Raw genomic sequence first — 19123 nt, 5'->3', positions numbered from 1 at the left:
CTAGGAAGTTTGGGGGAAATGTATACAGAGGTGCATGAGTGAGACCATTGTTGATGAGAGACATCAGGTCCAGGGTGTTGTATCCCTTTAGTCTCTTCGTTAGTCCCTTTAAGGAAACGAAGCAGATCGATTGTGCCTTTCCAGCGTATAAATAAAATAGAATTCATATTTTTGATTATTGAACCTTTATCCCATTTCCAATAATCCTCGAAACAGTTTGATTTTTTCCTTCTTCCATTTGTTTTTAAACCAAACGCAAAATTGAACTGGGGAAATAATTACGATTGAATTCACTAACGGGTAGAGACACTAAATATTTTCCCTCTGGAGTAACGTCCCGCTTATGTTGGGATTTATAAAGTATAAAGATAATTCCCTCGGTCCAAAACACAAGTCTCCCTGATCCCCTGACCGACAGAAGGTCTTTATTTTCCAACTGAGCGGTGAAAAAACCACAAGAGTAACATTTTACTCCACATAAACCTTGAATAAAAAATGCTGGTGGAGTCTCTGGTGCCCTAGACTGTGAGAGGTGGAGCAAAGGAACGAAGGAGTTAGTGGAGACCAGCACTAGGCTGACAGCTTTGAGCTGGCGCACCAAGGTACTCTGCTTGGTGGAGGAGGGATTCAATCCCCCCTCTTTCCCTACCCCACAACTTCGATAAAACGAAAGGACGGCGGGAGAGGTAGTCGTCCGTTCGACGTGTCGGCGTTAACAAATACCCTCTTGCACAGTCACCCCATGGTTTGTGTTTACTCCACGATTTGTCGTCACAACCCCGGGGATAAATTCGAAATTTTCCGCCGCGGGAAACGTCAATCGTTCACAATCCTGATTAATCCGATTCGAGTCTCCATTAAAAAATTTCAATTCAACATTTAAAATTGTTAATGAAAAATAATCACCAGATGAACTGATGAAAAATGCCACCTGGAAGGTCTGAAAGAGTCCAAAATAAACAAAAGAACAGTTCTAAACAGCCTAATTCAGGATTTAATCATTTTTAATGTTAAACAGCGTTTAAAAACGTGAAATTATGTTGGAAAAAAAATTTGCAAATGAATTCGGTTCGTCGGAGAGGATTGAAGCACTGAAAACCCGCCTGAGGATAAGGGAAGTTTAATGAAATTTAATTGACGACAGTAAATTAGTCCCTGAAACACCAGGTTTTTCCGTATTTTCCTGGAGTAATTTAACCGGATTAAAAAAATATCTTGTACGAGATAAAGGTGGAAAATGAAGGAGAGTTCTGGGTGGTGGAAGCCCAATGTGTTCAACACGTGCAAAACGTTTATTTTCGGGTGTTGAAATAGTCCGTGGTGAATAGTATCAACTTTATTTTGAATAAATATTCCATGGAATTGATGGGAATTCAATTGGGCACATGAACCCCTGAACTGAAACTGTATGTCACAGTGTGCTGTCAGGATTGAGAGTGAATTTACTCAATTGAGTTGAAGGGTTTTTTTTATCATCTCGAATCAGCTTTATTCCATGTCGATGGAAATGGATTTGTAAGAATTTATCGGTGCGACTGGGTTAGGGGGGAGGGGGTGAAAGCACGGGGATGCTGAAACGTGACTTGAGAGTGTGTGTTGTGGCCGTCACAGACTATGCATCCGACTGATTGACAGCGGGAATGGCAAACCTTGGGCCTTTTCGGTATTTCCATTTAGGTGAGCAAGAGAAAATTGTGGTTTTTAGTTGATATTTTTTGTCAATGCTTGAAGGGTCTTATTCATTCGCTCAGATGGAGAGAAAAATTTTCAATTGTCAGGATTTTTCCTTAAAAAATTGCATCTTCAATGCACCTCTTTAAGGAGAAACTGAACTTCTGTCTGTGTGAGCTTCCCCTGTGTCAATTGATTGAACAATGATGGGATCAATAAAATAATCCCATATGAAAATTAACAACTATTTTTCTTGATATATTTATTTAAAAAACTATATTTTTGATTATAATTTTTTAGCTGTTTTTCACCGATAAGTTTCCCCCATACAAAATATTGAGCTGATTGTTTTTTTACTTTACGATAATTAAGACAACAAATTGTTTATTTATGTTCAACTATCACATGTATCTGATATTATTGTAAAAACTTATCTCGATATCACAGGGGAATAAAAATGTTCTCTTTAGAGAAAGTGTTTTCTCTCAGTGCAGGTTAAATTCGATTAGGAAATTTTTCTCTTTGCATGACCATCTAATGAAAATTTTTAATCAAAGTATTAATAACTCGCATGCTCACCTGTCAATACATCTGCATGATTGAACCGTTAATCTTTTTCGTTGAATTCACGTGAGTTTTTTTCATTTTTTTTTTTGTGTCTGTTTGTCCACCTTCACTCTACAGTATTTTTTCTCATCCGTAAAAAACCATTTGTAAAAAAGATAAATTGCCTCTCTCCGCTTGACCAATTCCGCCTGTGTCACGTTCTCAGGTGGGAAAACTGAGCAGCCCTCACGTGTCATGTGTTACGCGTGTACATGTCTTGATAGATACATCTCTAAAGCCCAGTCTGTCGAAGAGTAAAAGCAATTTTTTCTCTGTCGTTCTTCCCTCACTTGTATCCTTAAATTCGTTTTTTTTGGCTTCTTCTTACCGTTGATGGAGCGCAGGGCTCCACTTGACGACACCTCGTTTGTCGCATTTTACGACTCAACGGGAATTGGCAATACAATGCTGAAAATTTTTGGCAGAAATACTCTGCACACTTTATGGGAATTCCTGACGAGGGGCTTCATTGACATTCCAGGTGAATTCCTCGTGAGAAAAATTTATGAGGATTTTCCCTAATTAATTTGTAAACGGACAATGGACTTGATTCGTTTAGAATTAATTCGAATGCTGATATTCGTTTGGAATATTCAAATTTTTATTGGAAATCGATGCCATTTCTGAGAATATAAATCGTATGGAAAATTCAGTAACTTTCATTATTCATTTGTAAGCCCTCACTCTCTACAAAATTATTAAATTAGTATAAAATATAAATTCAATTTAATTTAATTCTAGAAAATAATTATACTCCTCTGGAAAAGTAGTAACAGACCGGAATGAGAAAGAGGTCAGACCAGAAGGCGCGGAGATCCGAAAATTATTTAAACTCTACCGCAATCGGATAAAATATTTTTCATTTCCCCAGTCCAACGTTTAACAAAATAATGATAACAAACGTGATGATTAAACAGCCGAGTTTATCGCCCGATGATTTATTGCCGAACTACACCAAATCCTCTGACGTCATCATTTTTTTTTGTATTAAAATAAACCCCACAGATTATTTAGAAATTAATGACAATTTTAAATACATAAACAAATTGTTGGTGGGATAATTTGTTGTACCATTTTCACACGAAGATGTTGAGTGGCATAAATTGAACGCGAGCTTCAATCGATGTTCAAATGAGTTGGGTGTAAGGATCACCCCCTCTCACTGCCATCCACCTCACCCCCTTAATCCCATTTCCAGCGATCTCCTAGGAGAAGCAGTAACCAATCAGGGGATGTATTTGTCCTCGACGATTCAACGGCGCCGTTGAAACTCCTCCGGGCAATTTTTATACAACCCCGCACCCTCTATTTTACTTTGAAAGTTTTTCTAGCCCCGTCTACCATTCAACTTGTCGCAAGTCAAGTTAAACAACGTGACTTCAGTGTATTGGCAACATTTTTGCAGTCACTCGAATTCGCATGCAAACATTCCCCCCTCCCCCCCCCCCCCCTCACGACAAACGATGTTGTTTCTCCTTGTTTTCACATGAAATCATGGTTTTTGTGAAGATTTATGACCATCGAATTTTATTTATATGTGGACGATTTTTTATTATGAAATATATGGATTGTTTTTTAATTAAATGAAGTACTACATTGGCTTATTATTATTATTTTTTTATTGAGACCTTTCAAACTTACGAGTTTATCATGTCAAAGGTATAATAAATGCCTCAATTATTTATGAGGATAAAGACATTGTTTTTACTTGAAATAAGACAATTGGAAAAATTAATTTTTGTTAAAGTTTTCCAAAAGTCCATTTTTTAAATTTCTTGTTTCCCTCATAGGATGACCCGTCGGGGATTAATATTGATGGAAATTGATTTCAAATGAACAATCAAAATAGTTATTGATTGTGAATAAACTTTATGATAAACGAATCTCCAAAAATGATTTAGAACAAGGAAAAAATAACAAATTGCTCCTGAAAAATGTTGACGAGCGTTGATGAAAAGCTCAGAGAGTGTATCCGTCGTTTTTGCTGGAAATTTAACTTAGAGGAAGGAAAGAGGCCATAAAAGCTTGAAACATTGAAACGGAGTGACAATTTTTTCTCGTTAAATGCAGCGAGAAAAACAATAAAAAGTGTGAACTCTTAAATGTCTTGATTCCTGGTGTACACCCTTGATGGAAAATAATAATAAATTGTTGGAATATTAAAAAAGCTCTTTCACTTGTTGAAGACCCACAATTACTTTATGTCTCAAATTATTCTGATTAATCAAGGCCCTTGACTTTCTTGGAAAAATTATTTAAATATCACATCTAGTAGATAAACCCCGTTAGAGACAGACATCACTTGTGACGTTGGTAATTCAACGATTATCTCAGGTAAAAGTCAGGTCTGGGCAAACTAAATCAAGAGCTCAGTGGGAAAAATTAGTCGCTCGTATGCTGAAAGCATTTTAAATTCTTCCTGATCCGAATAATCTCGAAATCTCCCGAAGCAAAAAAATAACAAATTACTTCTAAAAAAATGTTGACGAGCGCTGATGAAAAGCCCGGAGAATGTATCTGCCGTTTTCACAGGAAATTTGGTTCAAAGGAAGGAAAGAGGCAAAAAGAGCTTGAAACATTGTTCCACATCATCACACGAGTACAAAAAAAATGAGATAATGGATGTGATGTTTTGAAAGACTAAAAATGAAATCGTTGAGGTGAAAAGTAATCTATGGGACATTTTGAGCGCACATATTCACTATTTCTTGGAGGGATATTTCGTCGGCATCAGTGAGACTGGGTTATCAAATAGTTCCAGTCGATGGACTTCATATGCCACATCTTTTTCAAAAAAAATCCATGGGCCATATCTCGAATTAAAAATGAGAACTGGAACATGGCGGATGTCTCTTACGAATGGAGAAGGTGAGGCACTTTCCACAAGTGCAATCGCCTGCCTCGAATTTTCATAAAGTCAAAGACAAAAGAGAATTCAATTTCGCTCATTAAATATGAGTTAATAAGTTTGCGTAAAATTCCTGAAATTATTTTTAACGTTTTCGGAAAAAATATTGGGGAATGATTTGAGCCCATTTGATTATATCAACGCTATCGGGGGTGAGAAAAAAATTATATCTAAATTAGAATATTTACGTGACCAAGTGGGCACTAAGTTAATTGCAGATAATGTCATAATAGACCATACAAGTCTTGATTGGTCATTGACAAACGCCATCAAAAAATTCTCTACCTGGAAAACATTGAATTATGAACTAAGAGCAGGAAATTTTTCGCCAAAAATATTTACCACCCACAACAGAATATATTTGGCAAGAGGATATCTTATGGAAGTGATCGCTAGATTTACTGACAGGAAGAACATATACTTGGCACAAAAAAATTTTTTCTCCCTGGGAAAATCATTATTTTAAATAACAAGAGTGAAAGAGTAAGTGATCAAATCACCCAATACGGAGACGACTAACCGGAAGATAGAGGGTCATATTTAATGGTTCCTCAAACCAAAACCCTCCCTCTGCATGTCTAGAAATGAAGAATGATCATTTTCCATGATAATCATTTAACAGATAGCGTGTTTATTTATCCGGATGACTGTTTTTTCAAATTGTTCCGGCAACATTGCGTGACTGTGTCCGGATACTTACACCACCACTCAAACCGATTACTGTACGGCATTAGAATTTATTTTTCATACGTCGAATATGTTCACCAATAAGAGAAGTGTATTATAGATTACTTTTGTTAAACATCGAAATTGGTTAACAGTTTATATTATTCTTTCATAGAATCATTTAAAAAAAGGCAATCGCCGGGAAGATCGAAGTTGACTTATATCCCTTACCGGATTTTTTTAGCAATAACTTCGAAACTAAGAGAGATATCGAAATTTGTGTAATAACATTTGTTATAGAACTTGATTCACTTCATAAAAAAGCTAGAGACAAGAAATTGTCTATCTCCTCTAGATTCCCAGATATTCATGGAAAACTGTTCACATAATCAAAAGTGACCTCGAAAACTGATCTCGATTTACCACTTCGCTTCTAATTTGCATTAATATAACAATTTAACAGCTAAAAAATTATGGCATATAATTTTCACCGGTCATATTGTTCTTGCAATTACACTGATTGCAAACACTTAATGGATAAAAATGGATATCCAATTGGACAGGGAAAAGGGCATCAAACACAACCGGTCGGGGTGACCCCAGTAAATATGGTACCGCAGAGGAGGGAGAGTCGTTGTGGAAACTGAATAAAATGGAAATTTCCGTATGGCATGATTCCTCCCTGTGGCACCCCCTTCTCCCTTTGTGTTGTATCAGCACAACGCAATCGTCAAAATGTCGATGTGGGTCGTATTGAATCAAAGGCGTAACGCCAATGTGCAACGATCGATCGGCACATGTGTGTCGTCACGGATGTGTGGATAAATTTTCTTGAAATTTTATGCTGTTGTATCCACCCCCCTCCTCCCCTACCCATTGCATATTGAAGGGAAACGTCACTAGCACGACCTCTCGTAAACCTCCGCATTTCAAAAAGTTTCTCCACCAGTGAAATCCGAGACTAACAGTAAGTAAGTTACGAGTTTATCGATCTCTTCGATAGTGTGATAGTGAGGATCTTCGGTGCGTTGCCAGATATATATATGTATGTATTCACAGTGGATATCATGGTATTGGAGACTCAGGAGTTCCAGTTTGGAATAAATGTAAGTGGGGGACTTTTAGAAAATAAATAGGAAAATTGTTCGTGGTGATAACACGATTTTTTAAAATTATGAAATTATGGTCGCGTGATGTGATGGGGAGAGTTATTATTCATGCTTAGGGGTGAATGGCATATTCTAAGGACAGGCGGAATCATTATTACAGATTGACAAATCATGAAATGTATGCGGAAGGGAAAAAAGATTTTTTGGTTTCTGAAAAAACGAGAAAAGGAGATCGAGTTTGGATCTGGGGATTTTTTGTAGAAAGTGTTTCCGTTCGTTTTTTTATTTGTTTATGGGTAAAATCGAATATTTAAAGGTACTAACACGGAAAATAGTTCATGTATTTTGTTTATGATTATGGGAAATGAAGACTGTTTTCTATTTGTCAACATATGATTCGATTATATCGATTTGGAATTTTAAGTACAACCGATAAATGAGTTGTTAAGCAAAACGGTTAATTGTCCATAGGAGATCAGAAATATTTGTTGAGTATTTCTTAAACAATGTGAAAGAGGTATTCTTCAATATTAGAGTTTTTGTAATCAAAATAGAAGATATTTCGTAGAAGAAAAAGCAAGAAATTTTATTTTTCTGTTCAATTTTTTCACTTGTGATTATTTCCATGGAAATTTTTGGCTCAAATTTTCTGCTGGTTTTTTATAATTTACAACGAAGAAAATAACGTGGGATGAAATTTAAAAGTTCATGCCAAGATAATCCACAGAAAATGTTTCACTAGAATAAATTGCAGAGAAATACGAAATGTTATCGTAATAGTCAACTGATTAGTCTTCCATATCTGCAATTCAATTAAAATCCTAAACACTGAGAACACAGGCACATACATCTGTTACTCAGAGTTTCTCCAAGATAATTTACAACAATTCAATACCGTCAAAAGCTCACATTTATTTTCCACGTCCGTCGAAAATCCTGAGAACTTGGTTCGTGGTTTCACCAAAACTTCCTCCCACTCAATGAAATATTTAAACATGAAAATCTTACCGAGAATGTTCTTCAACTTAGGGGTTATTGTTACCACCATTTCCAATTAAACTTTGAAGCGCAATCCTCAAACAATGTCCCTTTATAAACATCTCCAGAACGATCGAATGGAGCGACATCGACGTTCAGACGAGCGCCATTCAAACGAGAATGAAAATTTCTGACATTAAAATTATGGAACTGATAACCACTTTCAACTAAGACTGGATTTATCACCCATTCTTTGTGAATAATCTGATAAAAATGTCCTTATAACCTACTAAAAATTCCAATATCAATTTATCATCGGGGTATAACGGTAATCTTACAGAAATTATCTCCCGGAGAATAAATCCTCCAAATGGTTTAATTAAAATTAACGAACACGAATGCAGAAATTAAAATTCAAGTTTGGCTTTTTTATTATACTTTGGGATATTTTTCAGTGGATGCAGACATTCTCACACAGACATGAAAATTAATTCATTAAAACAATATTATAATGACAATAATTCATCAATTTTATTCACTTATTGGCTTATTAGTCCAGGAGGATTTTAATTAATTCGTGAGTCTGGTCAGTTTGGACGAAAATAATCGCGACCGGCGCCTATTTATCGTCAGCTGTTTAGTGAACCGCGGAATCCCTAATTTCTACTCATTAAATCAGTATTTATAATTATCCTCTTCTCATTGTTCTGGTGCTCTCATTGCGACTTATATTTTTTTACAGCGATTATTTGTTTTTTTTTGAGGATTCAAGTGCCGTAGAATCGCACAATCAGACGTTTTTTACGATGAACGACAAAAGTACGGATCGCAGTGAGAACAAGGGTCGGAGTAAGGGGATGTTGCACCATTTGATAAGGGATTGGTAAGGGACTGCTCTCCCGTGTGAAGTAAAGAGTCTACGATTTATCGATGCTTTTTATGGCGCACCGCATGGTAAATTTGGCTATATTTCTTTTGTAAAAAAATACTTCCGATATCCGAAAAAAGGGAAAAACCGGGATAATACTAGAGACTTCTCGGGCACTATTTGGAGAAAATCCTATCAAATAATCCCACCGCTGTAGAAATTCCCCTAAACTAAAGTAAACTTCGGCAAAATAAATCATTAAATTTCCCCTTGAGTTTTGCCTATGAATTTCATAGGCAAAAACTATTTCTCGAGGACCTTCGCGACACGATTATTCACTTTTCAGAGTATTTTTTTTATCAGACTGTTTTTTCAATGCACAAGATTTTTTTTCATTAGTTTATTTTATTTTTATTTTCTTTTGAATATGTCAACATCTCCCTGATTGAGTAAAACACACATCAAAATATGTCCACTAGTGCATACGAAGTATTCCAAACATTGAAATTTTATGGCATCCATGGAGTTGTTAGGTAGCGTTGTGAAGCTATAACTTTTGTACTCTTTCGCCATCAATGTATTGATGGGAAAAAAAATAAAACATCATTCAGTGACATGCTGACTGTCATATACGACGTGTTGTCATATGCACTCAAAAAGCATTACTTTTTCTAAGGAATAATTTCATTGGGAAACGGATAATTAAAAGAACACCAATCATTCCAGTCACATTAAATTATGGAGTGTTTATTCAAGATATAGATATTGAACACTGCAAAGACGATAACTTTCACTATTTAATTAAATGTTACAATTTTTATTCCGATTTAGTTCTTATGCAATTTTGAGGAAAAGACTCGTTTAAAGACTACGGGTTGAAATCCCGTGTGCTTTCTTCGAAAAAAACCTTCGAGAGGGCCCCGCCCTCGGCTCGTCCAGGGTGAGAGGTTCGACCCAAAGACAACAAGGCCCTTTTGTCCTTTGGGTTGTCCACGTGTTGGGCTGTTTCGGTCATAAACGGTCTTTCGTCGATTTTCTCAACCAATTCTTTAATATGCGAGCATTATTCCAAATTAAAAAAATTATTTGAATGAAATTATTTGAATTCTCCCACACACTTGTAAAATATTTACTACATTTATCTATTAACCTGGCCTTCCAGCAAAACCGATAATGGCTTTGACTCTATCATTGATTGACCTACATAATTTTGTAAATTATCAGTCGTTTATTCACATTTCATAGAATGATATTCAATTCTCATTTGATTGTCAGATGCAATACATCCAATGAAAATCCCTGTCAGATTCGACATTTTTATTTTTCATTTGATTGCCTATAATTATCCTCTTGGTAGAAGCAAAACAGCTCGTGAGAATCATATTACCCAATTTATCATCTGTCAAATTTTCAGGTCACAATTAATTATCCGATATTTGAATTCCTGTGTTAATTACAGTGTTCTGTAATTATAATCACGAGACAGTTCTCTCTGAAATGTATTTTATAATGCAATTTTTTGATATTTGATGGTTATTGACACACTGAAAAAAAATTTTATGTGCACTCTATTCTCAAATATCAGGCCATTGTGAAGTTCCCCACCAATGTATTGATGGATTGTAATAAAACATCACTCAGTGAGATACTGAGCTGTCACACGTGGCGCTCTGACATGTCTGGTGAAGAAAAAAAATTACTCTGGCTCAGAAATTATTTTTTTGAAAGTGGAATGTATTTTTTAGGAGAACTGCAATTATATGGGAATTATTAGATTTTAGGGAAAAATTAGGGAAAGAATAGAGGAACTGGGAGTACTAGTAGACATACTGAGAAATGTTTGAAAGGAAGGACAGAAGGGAGGTGCAGGTCTAAACAAATGGATAAATAAAATAAACATGAACACGTGATAATAAATACACCAAATGCAAGTGGATAGACGGTAAAGATGAAGAGGAGTAGGAGTAGTACAGGGTTGGGCGAGAGTCGACGTAAAACAAAGAAAACATTTATAGCATCAAAGGAATAGAATGAATTGAATACATTTTATGAGATCCAGTGAAGTTCATTGCCAATTGTTAGAGAATTCTCCGGAAAAAAATTATTCTTTGACAAAAGCCATTTATTTGTCTCCTTCAATTTTACCACGTGAGGAGAAATAGTCAATAAAATTTACGTCTGAATTCCGTAATTACCAACCGAGAATAATGATCCAATAAAAATTACGAAAGGCCCAGGAAAAAGGAAGGAACGATCGTTCGTAATTTTTATCGGTCCTTCATTTTCACCCGGAAATTACGGAATTTTTGCGAAATTTTTATTAAAGTATTTCTCTCCGTGGGATTTATCCATTTAGTCGACCAATAAAAATTGTCAAAAGAGAACGCACTAGGGCATCACTCTCGTACGGTGACCAATTTGGGGCTAATGGAGTCTTATTGTAAGTCTCTTCGGACCGTACGGTTACTCTACTTAATTAAATCCCAACATACACTCACGCAATTGTGTTTAATTGCACTTTCTATTGTTTACTCGGGTGTTAACATTCTCGAGTGTGGGGTTACGGAACAATAGAATTATCTCAGATGATAAAAAAAATTCCCTGTGTCTGACGTATACCGGTATTTTTCACTTAGTTGTTTTTATCACTTTGGCATATCTCAAAAAACAATTTGCGGGTTACGAATGACGTTGCCTCACATCAACCGCAGAATCCCCGGGAGAAAAATGGTACATTTGCATTCTCACTTATCTCCGTGAATGGAGGGCAAATAAATTCATTGAAAATTGCGAGTCATTTCCGGGAGTGCAATGGAATCGAGGAAATCAGAATGCATTTTTATTTTTGGGGGACTGAAGACTAATGTTGGAGAACGAAATGGATTCATTATTTTGGAGATCGCTTTTAGACAGTATATTCTCGTTAAAAAATACACTGATACACTGATTAATTTATTTTCAAGGTTATTAGTTTCTGGAAATAACAAAAGGAACTGAGAAATTATAATTTAATTTTTATCGATTCTGTTTAATTTTTTGCATCACTCCATGAAATTAAAATGAGTAATCATTGTCACGAACTTTATTTACATTAACTATTAGAAGTGAGGATATTTTTTGTATAAATAAACATGGATAATTTTGAAATATATCTTTTTTAAATTGTCACAGTCAAACCCGGGAAATTCTCGTGTTAAAACTCTTATGAAAAGGTCAAAACTTCAAAATCAAGTAGAAGTTCTGGGGTTCAACTTCCAAAAAAACCGTTCGAATGGAAAAATGTAAACAGAGTCCCTCGATATCCTCAAACGACTTCTGAGAAATTCAAAGTTCACTTGAAAAAGACGTTTACATCGCGATTTAATTCGACAAATTTTGTAAAAAAAAAAATCCTCTGTGGATCGGGGAAACTCTAAATAGGGCTTTATGTAAATGACATCTCTTTGCACGTAGATTCAAGAGCGTTTGTTAAAAGTTCATCTTAAAGTTGAGTTATCTCAGTCTATCATACTTTACTATTCAATTACCTACGCATCTTGGGGAACAACTGAACTAGGTCAACGGATGCCTGAATAAGACTCATCTTCCTCATTATAAATCCTGACGTTTCTTCTTCCTAGAGAAAAATGAAAAATATTTAGGCACCTGTACAGAAAAATTCCCGACAAACTGCCATTTTATTCAGACCCTCTTTTCTCAAGTGGAATTGAACAATTTTTTAAAAAATTCTCAGTTCAGACATTCGTTTTTGCTGTGCGGGAAGGAACGATTGAACGACTCACGGAAATCCTCAAATAAAATTTCCCGTATTTCCAAAACTCAATTGTTTCCCCTCAGATTCTCTGTTCACTCATGAGAAAATAACGTATCTATAGCGCAAGCAATTCGAAGCTAAATTCGAGGATTCGTGAATGCGAGGATAAATAGTTTTTCTCATTGAAAAAGTTCTTTCTCTGATGTCCATAAACATCTCCATTTCTCTCTGACCCTCCATTGCATCCGCTCCCATGTTCCTATCCACCTGATTCATGAAGTTAACCCGGATATTCCCCTCCCCCTCCGCACAGAATATTCTGAAAATAGTAAACAACCCCAAGAGAAAAATTCCGTAATCTTTTAGCAGTTCGGGGAGCATCAAATTTGTCAACTGCTTAATAACAATTAATCGGTGATTTGAGAAAAATTACCGTACGGTCAAACAATTTTTCCCAATCACTCTAATTTTCCCCGAATCGACCAAACACGGTGCGGTCATTTTTACTGGATTATGGTCTCCGTAGGAAGTAGAAAAAAAATGTTACCAAATGTAAATGGACATGTGGTAGCGGCAACTGTCAGTGGCGTGAGGAGTAAAAAATCAGGATAAAGAAATTAATGATTTGAACTGGTTCAAAGTACTTCTCTCTTCCCTTAGGAGACAATCGATATTCCGTTCATGCCCGCTTGTGCGCACACTTCCACCCCCTCCCCTTGTAGGCATTCATTTCATCAAATGAAATGCAATTTGTTAAGGACAAAGCCGGTTGACATGTTGAATCCGACAAAATAATCCGTAATTATTCCGTTCTATTGAACGTCATCTCCTATTAGTATTCGTCTCTGATAAAAGGGGATCAATGGATATGTAAATTGTACCATTTAAAAATTTTGTTGAGCACATCTGTTAACAGGCTGTGACAAAAAAAATAGTCTAAAGGAAATAGTCAACTGAAATTCCACAATTGATTCAAATCCCTAACCTATTTAAATAATCACAAAACCAATTGCTATTGCAAGACCCGATTATCGATTTCATTGTGATGTGCGTTCGATGGCAAAAAATGAGACGACAGCGTACGAGTTATTGATTTTTTCCCTACTATTTCTATTTTCTTTATTTTATCGGAGGCTTTTCAGGTGTTTACAAAATATATACAAAATTTGTGTGAAATAGACACATTATTTTTTGCTGTGCACTCAGTTGTCTTCTGTTAGACGAAAATTCGAGGCATGACGATCGTCAAAAGCTTCACCAAATTAGCAGTAATTAATCTCCCAACTCTGATAAAATTACCGTAATTAAATTTTAACGGAGAAAATAGCATCGCAAGAATAGACAACAAATCCTTTATTCTCGAAGGAGAACAGACAGCACAAATGCGAGAAGGAGAAGTGATGAATGGAAACACAAAGAGGCCAGTTTGAAATTAGCATACACTAACGAGAGGCTTTGGGTTTTCGAGTGGCTAAAAAAAGTAAGACGAGTCGGAGCAGAAAGTCCCAAAGGTATAATCCCATTTCCGGGAAAGGTTTCCGACTTTAATTTTCAATTTCCAAAGCCCTGTCCCTCTCGATATAGTTCACCTGAAATGAATTGGTTTGCCATTCACTCCTGGATTTTATCTCTCATTGAATTTCCTAGGGCCCTCCACATTCATTTCCTCTCACCTTCCCCCATATTCCCCCTTGAAGCTGAATTTCACTGTTTTTGATGCGCCCAGAGGCACGTGCCCACTGTTTCTATTAAATAAAATTATATAACGAGTTTTTATTTAATGAAAATAGCAGGCACTTGTGCATGCGAGTGTGTGCGAGATCCCGGCTATTCTCGACTCGCGTAGGCAACGTAAAATGCTGCAGACGGGCTTACAACCGTACCGGAATGTTAGATAAATCAATTTGGTTTACGTTTGGCTGCACTGAACTATTTTTACTCCCTTATTAAAACGAATGAAACAAAAGTTACCGCCTAGTTCTGCCTCTTTACCCCGTGTCCGACTACACGCACTTCGATGAATCTGCAGTTTATCACTAGCAAAAGATTTAGATTTGATTTTTCCTTCAATACAACAAACTTAAAATAAAACTTATCATTTAATCTGCCATTGAAGTACCTCAAATAGTCGACTCACTCATCGCACGAATTTTCCCAAAATAAAAAAAAATTAAATAAAAAGTTTTATTTCATTCAAATCAAATCAATTATTTCTGTGATTTCAGTGCAGTAGAAAACAGAAATATCCAAGTGGTCTAAAATCCCCTCCATTACCCCGAACCACTTCATCTGAACTCAACCACCTCTATTATTTTTTCATCACTTCATCATTCCAATGATCAAAATTCCCTGAAACCGGGAAATTTATTATATGATCGGAATTTCTGATTAAGTGATACAAACCGTGTGTGTGCAGACGGAATTATTCGGACTACTCTTTGCACCCACTGCACAAAATACTATTCTGTAGTGGCAGAGACATCTTCATCGCTTTCCACCCGAGCTTACCCTTCAGCCATCGATGTCTTTTTTTCCTTCACTTTCTTCACCGCCCCCTCCCCCTCCCCCTACCCCTCCCCAACGGTAATCTGTCTTTAACACGACGTCTCCATCCACCAAAACTCATTCAGCCGTATCTATACACTACTGACGATCGATAAGTTTACAGGCGATGGGGTGGGTTAGGGGGTGGGGTTGGGGGGGGGCGGCTAGGGGCGGAAGGGGGTGGATGGCCTAACGTAAGAAACTACAAATGGTGTAGACACAACTCAACGAAAAGTGCATATCCTCGCTATCTTTCTCTTCACCCTTTGGCTTTTCCCGATGGTATGAGGATGTAGGTCGAGTTCATATACCCCCTCCACCCCTCCGTACAACCCCTCATCCTACGAGTCATTCGCACCGGCTGGAATCCACATAAGCCCCTGTTGACATCCCCCTCGCATTAACTCCCTATTTCGGCTGTCGATCCATAAAAAAAATATTATCAAATTCTGGAACATCTCCGGAAAAATGACATTCTCATGAAATTTCGGAGATGAAAATATTTTGCAGGGAAATTGAAAAATTTTGGGGAAATCGTTGGAAAAGTTGGCTCACATTTTTATTGGGAATTTTATCAACTTTTTTTTTTAAATTCTGTTGAGAAAATTGAGAGGTTAGCTGCATATTTTTGGTCTGGAAAATTCCTGAGAAAATATTTTGAGGAGGAGATTCATAGAATTTCATCTTTCTGTGGTTGTTTCCGGAGGAAAATTATAAAATATAAAGAATGCGGACGATTTGTTGCCACGAATTTCTACTAAATAAATCTCAAGTTGTTCATTGACTTTTTCCCCGCAATATTCATGTGCTTGTAGGTGAGTTATTCCTCAACTTCTGCGAAAATCCTCGAGGAATTCTGAACAATTTTGGATTTGCATGGAAAGGATAACGAAATGTATCATGATAAAAATCTTCAATCTCTTTTTAATTGATCATCATCAACATCTTCGGAATCTCAAGATAAATTAACGCCCCTTAAAATTTGTCGTAAAAAAATTAGGGGAAAAGCTGCCGCGTTGTCCAATAAAACAGGCGACGAGTTAATCGAAAACCAATAGATTCTCGATCAAAAAATCAATGATATGTTTTTATATATTAATCCCCTCAATTTAATGGCGATGCTCTCCGACGTAATTATCACGCTGAATCATCCGCGAAATTGAAGAGTTTTTGTTAATATGACCCTGAACATTTGCGCGGGAAATTCAACCCATTTCCCTCCCTCCCCCCTCCCCGCTCCCAGTAGCTCTTATAATTTCAACCACTTGACGTTCAAACAGTTTCTGGCTCATGTTTATTGTTTATCAAAGTGAAATCCTATTTAGCCCCACTCGACACGCACGTCGGCATGACAGTTAATCAAACAATCAGTGGATTGTATTTCCTTGTTGCTCACACGTACATCAACCCCCGTCATTTGCCGGATCGAATGGAGAATCATGCGCAATGGTTATAGGTCACAAGGTTTTATTAATAAATAATACAATGAGTCAACTCATATTCTTACTTTATTCTTTTCAACGGTTCACTGTCATATTTTCTCCTTGTCATGTCTGTATTTCTTTTTGTTTTTTGTGTCAGGTGTCTCGTTCATTGTTTCCACAAATGTAGGACCCTCATTCCTCCCCCCCATCCCCTCCCCATCGCAGTCTGACATATAGCAAAACATCAGTGAGGCCAAGTTCTTTGTTCTTTGATTTTAAAACTTTTTTCTCTTCTTTTCACATTAAAAGAAAGAGAAATGGTCTCAAACAAGTTTTCGGAGGAGTGAAAACAAGTGGAAAATTGTTTTCCCTACAGCCCAGTCAATACATTTTTGCTAGGAAATTATAAACTTGTTTGTGAAACAATAAATTGCACTGTATCATATTTTGAATTTAATTCAATAATTCTGTGGATTAAATATTGCCCCAACTGTGGTCACCAAAATTAACATTCAGCATTTTCTGTAACAAGAGACGTTAAAATTAATAATTATGTTATTCTCTGGGTTTAAAAGAATAGTTAATGTGTAGTTTGCAAATGTAATACAAAAACTGCAACTGCAAAATTGCAAATTGAGAAAAATTATGTGTTGAACTTTAGATATTTAGCAAATTAAAATTGGAGGAGAACACAATTAAAAAAATAGCTGGAAATTATGAGGGAAATAAATTTGCAATGGGAGGCTAATAACAAAGTTAAAAAAATTAAATGTTATAAATAGAAATTGAGCGGAGAACAAGAGCCTCTCCATCAGATTCGTTCTCTTTTGGTCCACTCGGCGCGTTCATCCCTGGAGACCGTAGACCCTCCAAATGTGTGTTTTCATTCCTCTGATTGTTCTCAAAATTTGTGAGCCTCAGTAATCGAGGTGCTGCTCGTTATAACGCCAATCGATATTGGCCCAATTTGTCGGAGAGCTTTGAAGCAGGAGCAGGGAGCATCATCAATGTGTACTCACAGCGTCGCCAAATGCCTCGATGATTCATTATGTAGGTAGTCCATCAACTGGAGATGTTCTCTAGGCATTCGACAATTCTCTCAACCACCCCACAGTTTGTACCACGATAACGGCCATGTTTTTGCCCTTTGGGGTCGGAGAGTGCTTGAGGGCGCTAAGTCATTCTAGTCACCTTTCCTTCTTCATTATCATGGATGTGAGAGGACGGGGAAAAAGGTCATTAGTTCTCAGTGAGCTTCACCAGCTGACGCAAATGATCAGCTGATGTAACAGTCAATTTATAGTCTTCCTAGTTTTTGATCCAAAAGACATCCCTTTACATCAAATTAAAATTTTCGTTTCAGCGGCTTTCACACTTTTTTTCAAAATTCACATTTTTTTCATTTTTCTGGTGAATTGACGGTGGGGCTGGTATATGATAAAATATTACGTTTTTGCATTTTGGTGCATAGCTCTATCTTTTATGGTGTTTTTTACCATTTTTTTAAAAGCAACAGAAATTTTGTGAGTAATTAAATAATAACAAAACTTAAAAATATTATATTTTTTTGCGTAAATACGACCGAGACTTGACTGGCCAGAAAAATTCAAAAAACGAGAATTTTGGCGAGACTGATGTCAACGATTCTTAAAGCTTTTTTTATTTTGTGTACATAAAGTAATTTGATGGCGCTGTTACTTGTATTAATATTTGTTAACGTGATTTTTAATTTAAAAAATTGACTCGCGCAAGTCCTTACGATGAAAATGCCGGTCGAAGTTGTGCAATTTTTTCACGTAATTAATTAAAATTAATTCATTATCTTTATAGTTAATATTCATTATTAAGAGTTTATTTTCGTATAATGTATTGGCATTCTGACTTCACACTCGATGTGATTGGCCACCTCGAAGATCTTTATTTCCGTTTGCGTCCTAATTCGGCAAATGCTCACATTTGAATTCTCTGAATATTTCGAGTAGCCTGAGGATTTGAGGCGGATTTTCCTGTATCAAATGAAATCGGAAATATGCCAGGATCTCCAATAGTTCCCGTTCAATCTACAATTTCCGGCTTACCCCATGAAACTCAATTTTTCATTGCAACCTTCTATCAATCAATTCCATTCAATTCTCAATTAAACTCTTCCGTCGGCCGTGCCGACACGAAAAAAGGAACAGTTGCGACCTGATTTGTCTATTTAATGCAAAAATATCAATCTATTCAATTGATAACTATCAATATTCATCTTTTTTATTGGACAATATTTTATAGTTAATTTAATACAGTCATTTTAAAAAATATTTTTAGGAAATTATGAAATTTCACATTTTTTCATTTAAATCACACAGAAAGAAAAATTCCTAATACTTCAACAAAATGAAAAACTTATATTAATCTTCGCATAAAAAATGAGATATTATTAATCGGTACAACGGATTAATTTAATAACACAACGTAAATAATATTTTCCCCAAAAATCAATAATAAATTCCCCTCCAGTGACAGATAAAAGTTAAACTTTCCACGAACGAAGGAATTTTAATCGAAAAATTGATATTAATCATTCCATCATCATAAAATAAAATAAATTCA

General features: G+C 36.1%; 1 protein-coding gene across 7 annotated transcripts in view; it reads left to right on the top strand.

Annotated features, from left to right (window-relative positions):
* The first annotated feature begins 679 nt into the window (after window positions 1–679).
* LOC135160928 (potassium voltage-gated channel subfamily KQT member 1-like) overlaps window positions 680–19123 on the top strand; it is a 43767-nt gene continuing 25323 nt past the window's right edge. For 6 of the 7 annotated variants that reach the window (XM_064118083.1, XM_064118084.1, XM_064118081.1 and 3 more), the window contains exon 1: window positions 681–1677. The gene's annotated coding sequence lies outside the window, so the exon portion shown is untranslated. Of the gene's footprint in view, window positions 1678–19123 lie in introns of all 7 variants that reach the window. The other variant, XM_064118085.1, reaches the window with a different exon arrangement.

Source organism: Diachasmimorpha longicaudata, chromosome 3 (genome assembly GCF_034640455.1).
Source record: "Diachasmimorpha longicaudata isolate KC_UGA_2023 chromosome 3, iyDiaLong2, whole genome shotgun sequence".
Lineage (NCBI taxonomy): Eukaryota > Metazoa > Arthropoda > Insecta > Hymenoptera > Braconidae > Diachasmimorpha > Diachasmimorpha longicaudata.
Note: the sequence above shows the minus strand (reverse complement) of the source record. Positions and strands in the feature narration are given on the sequence as shown.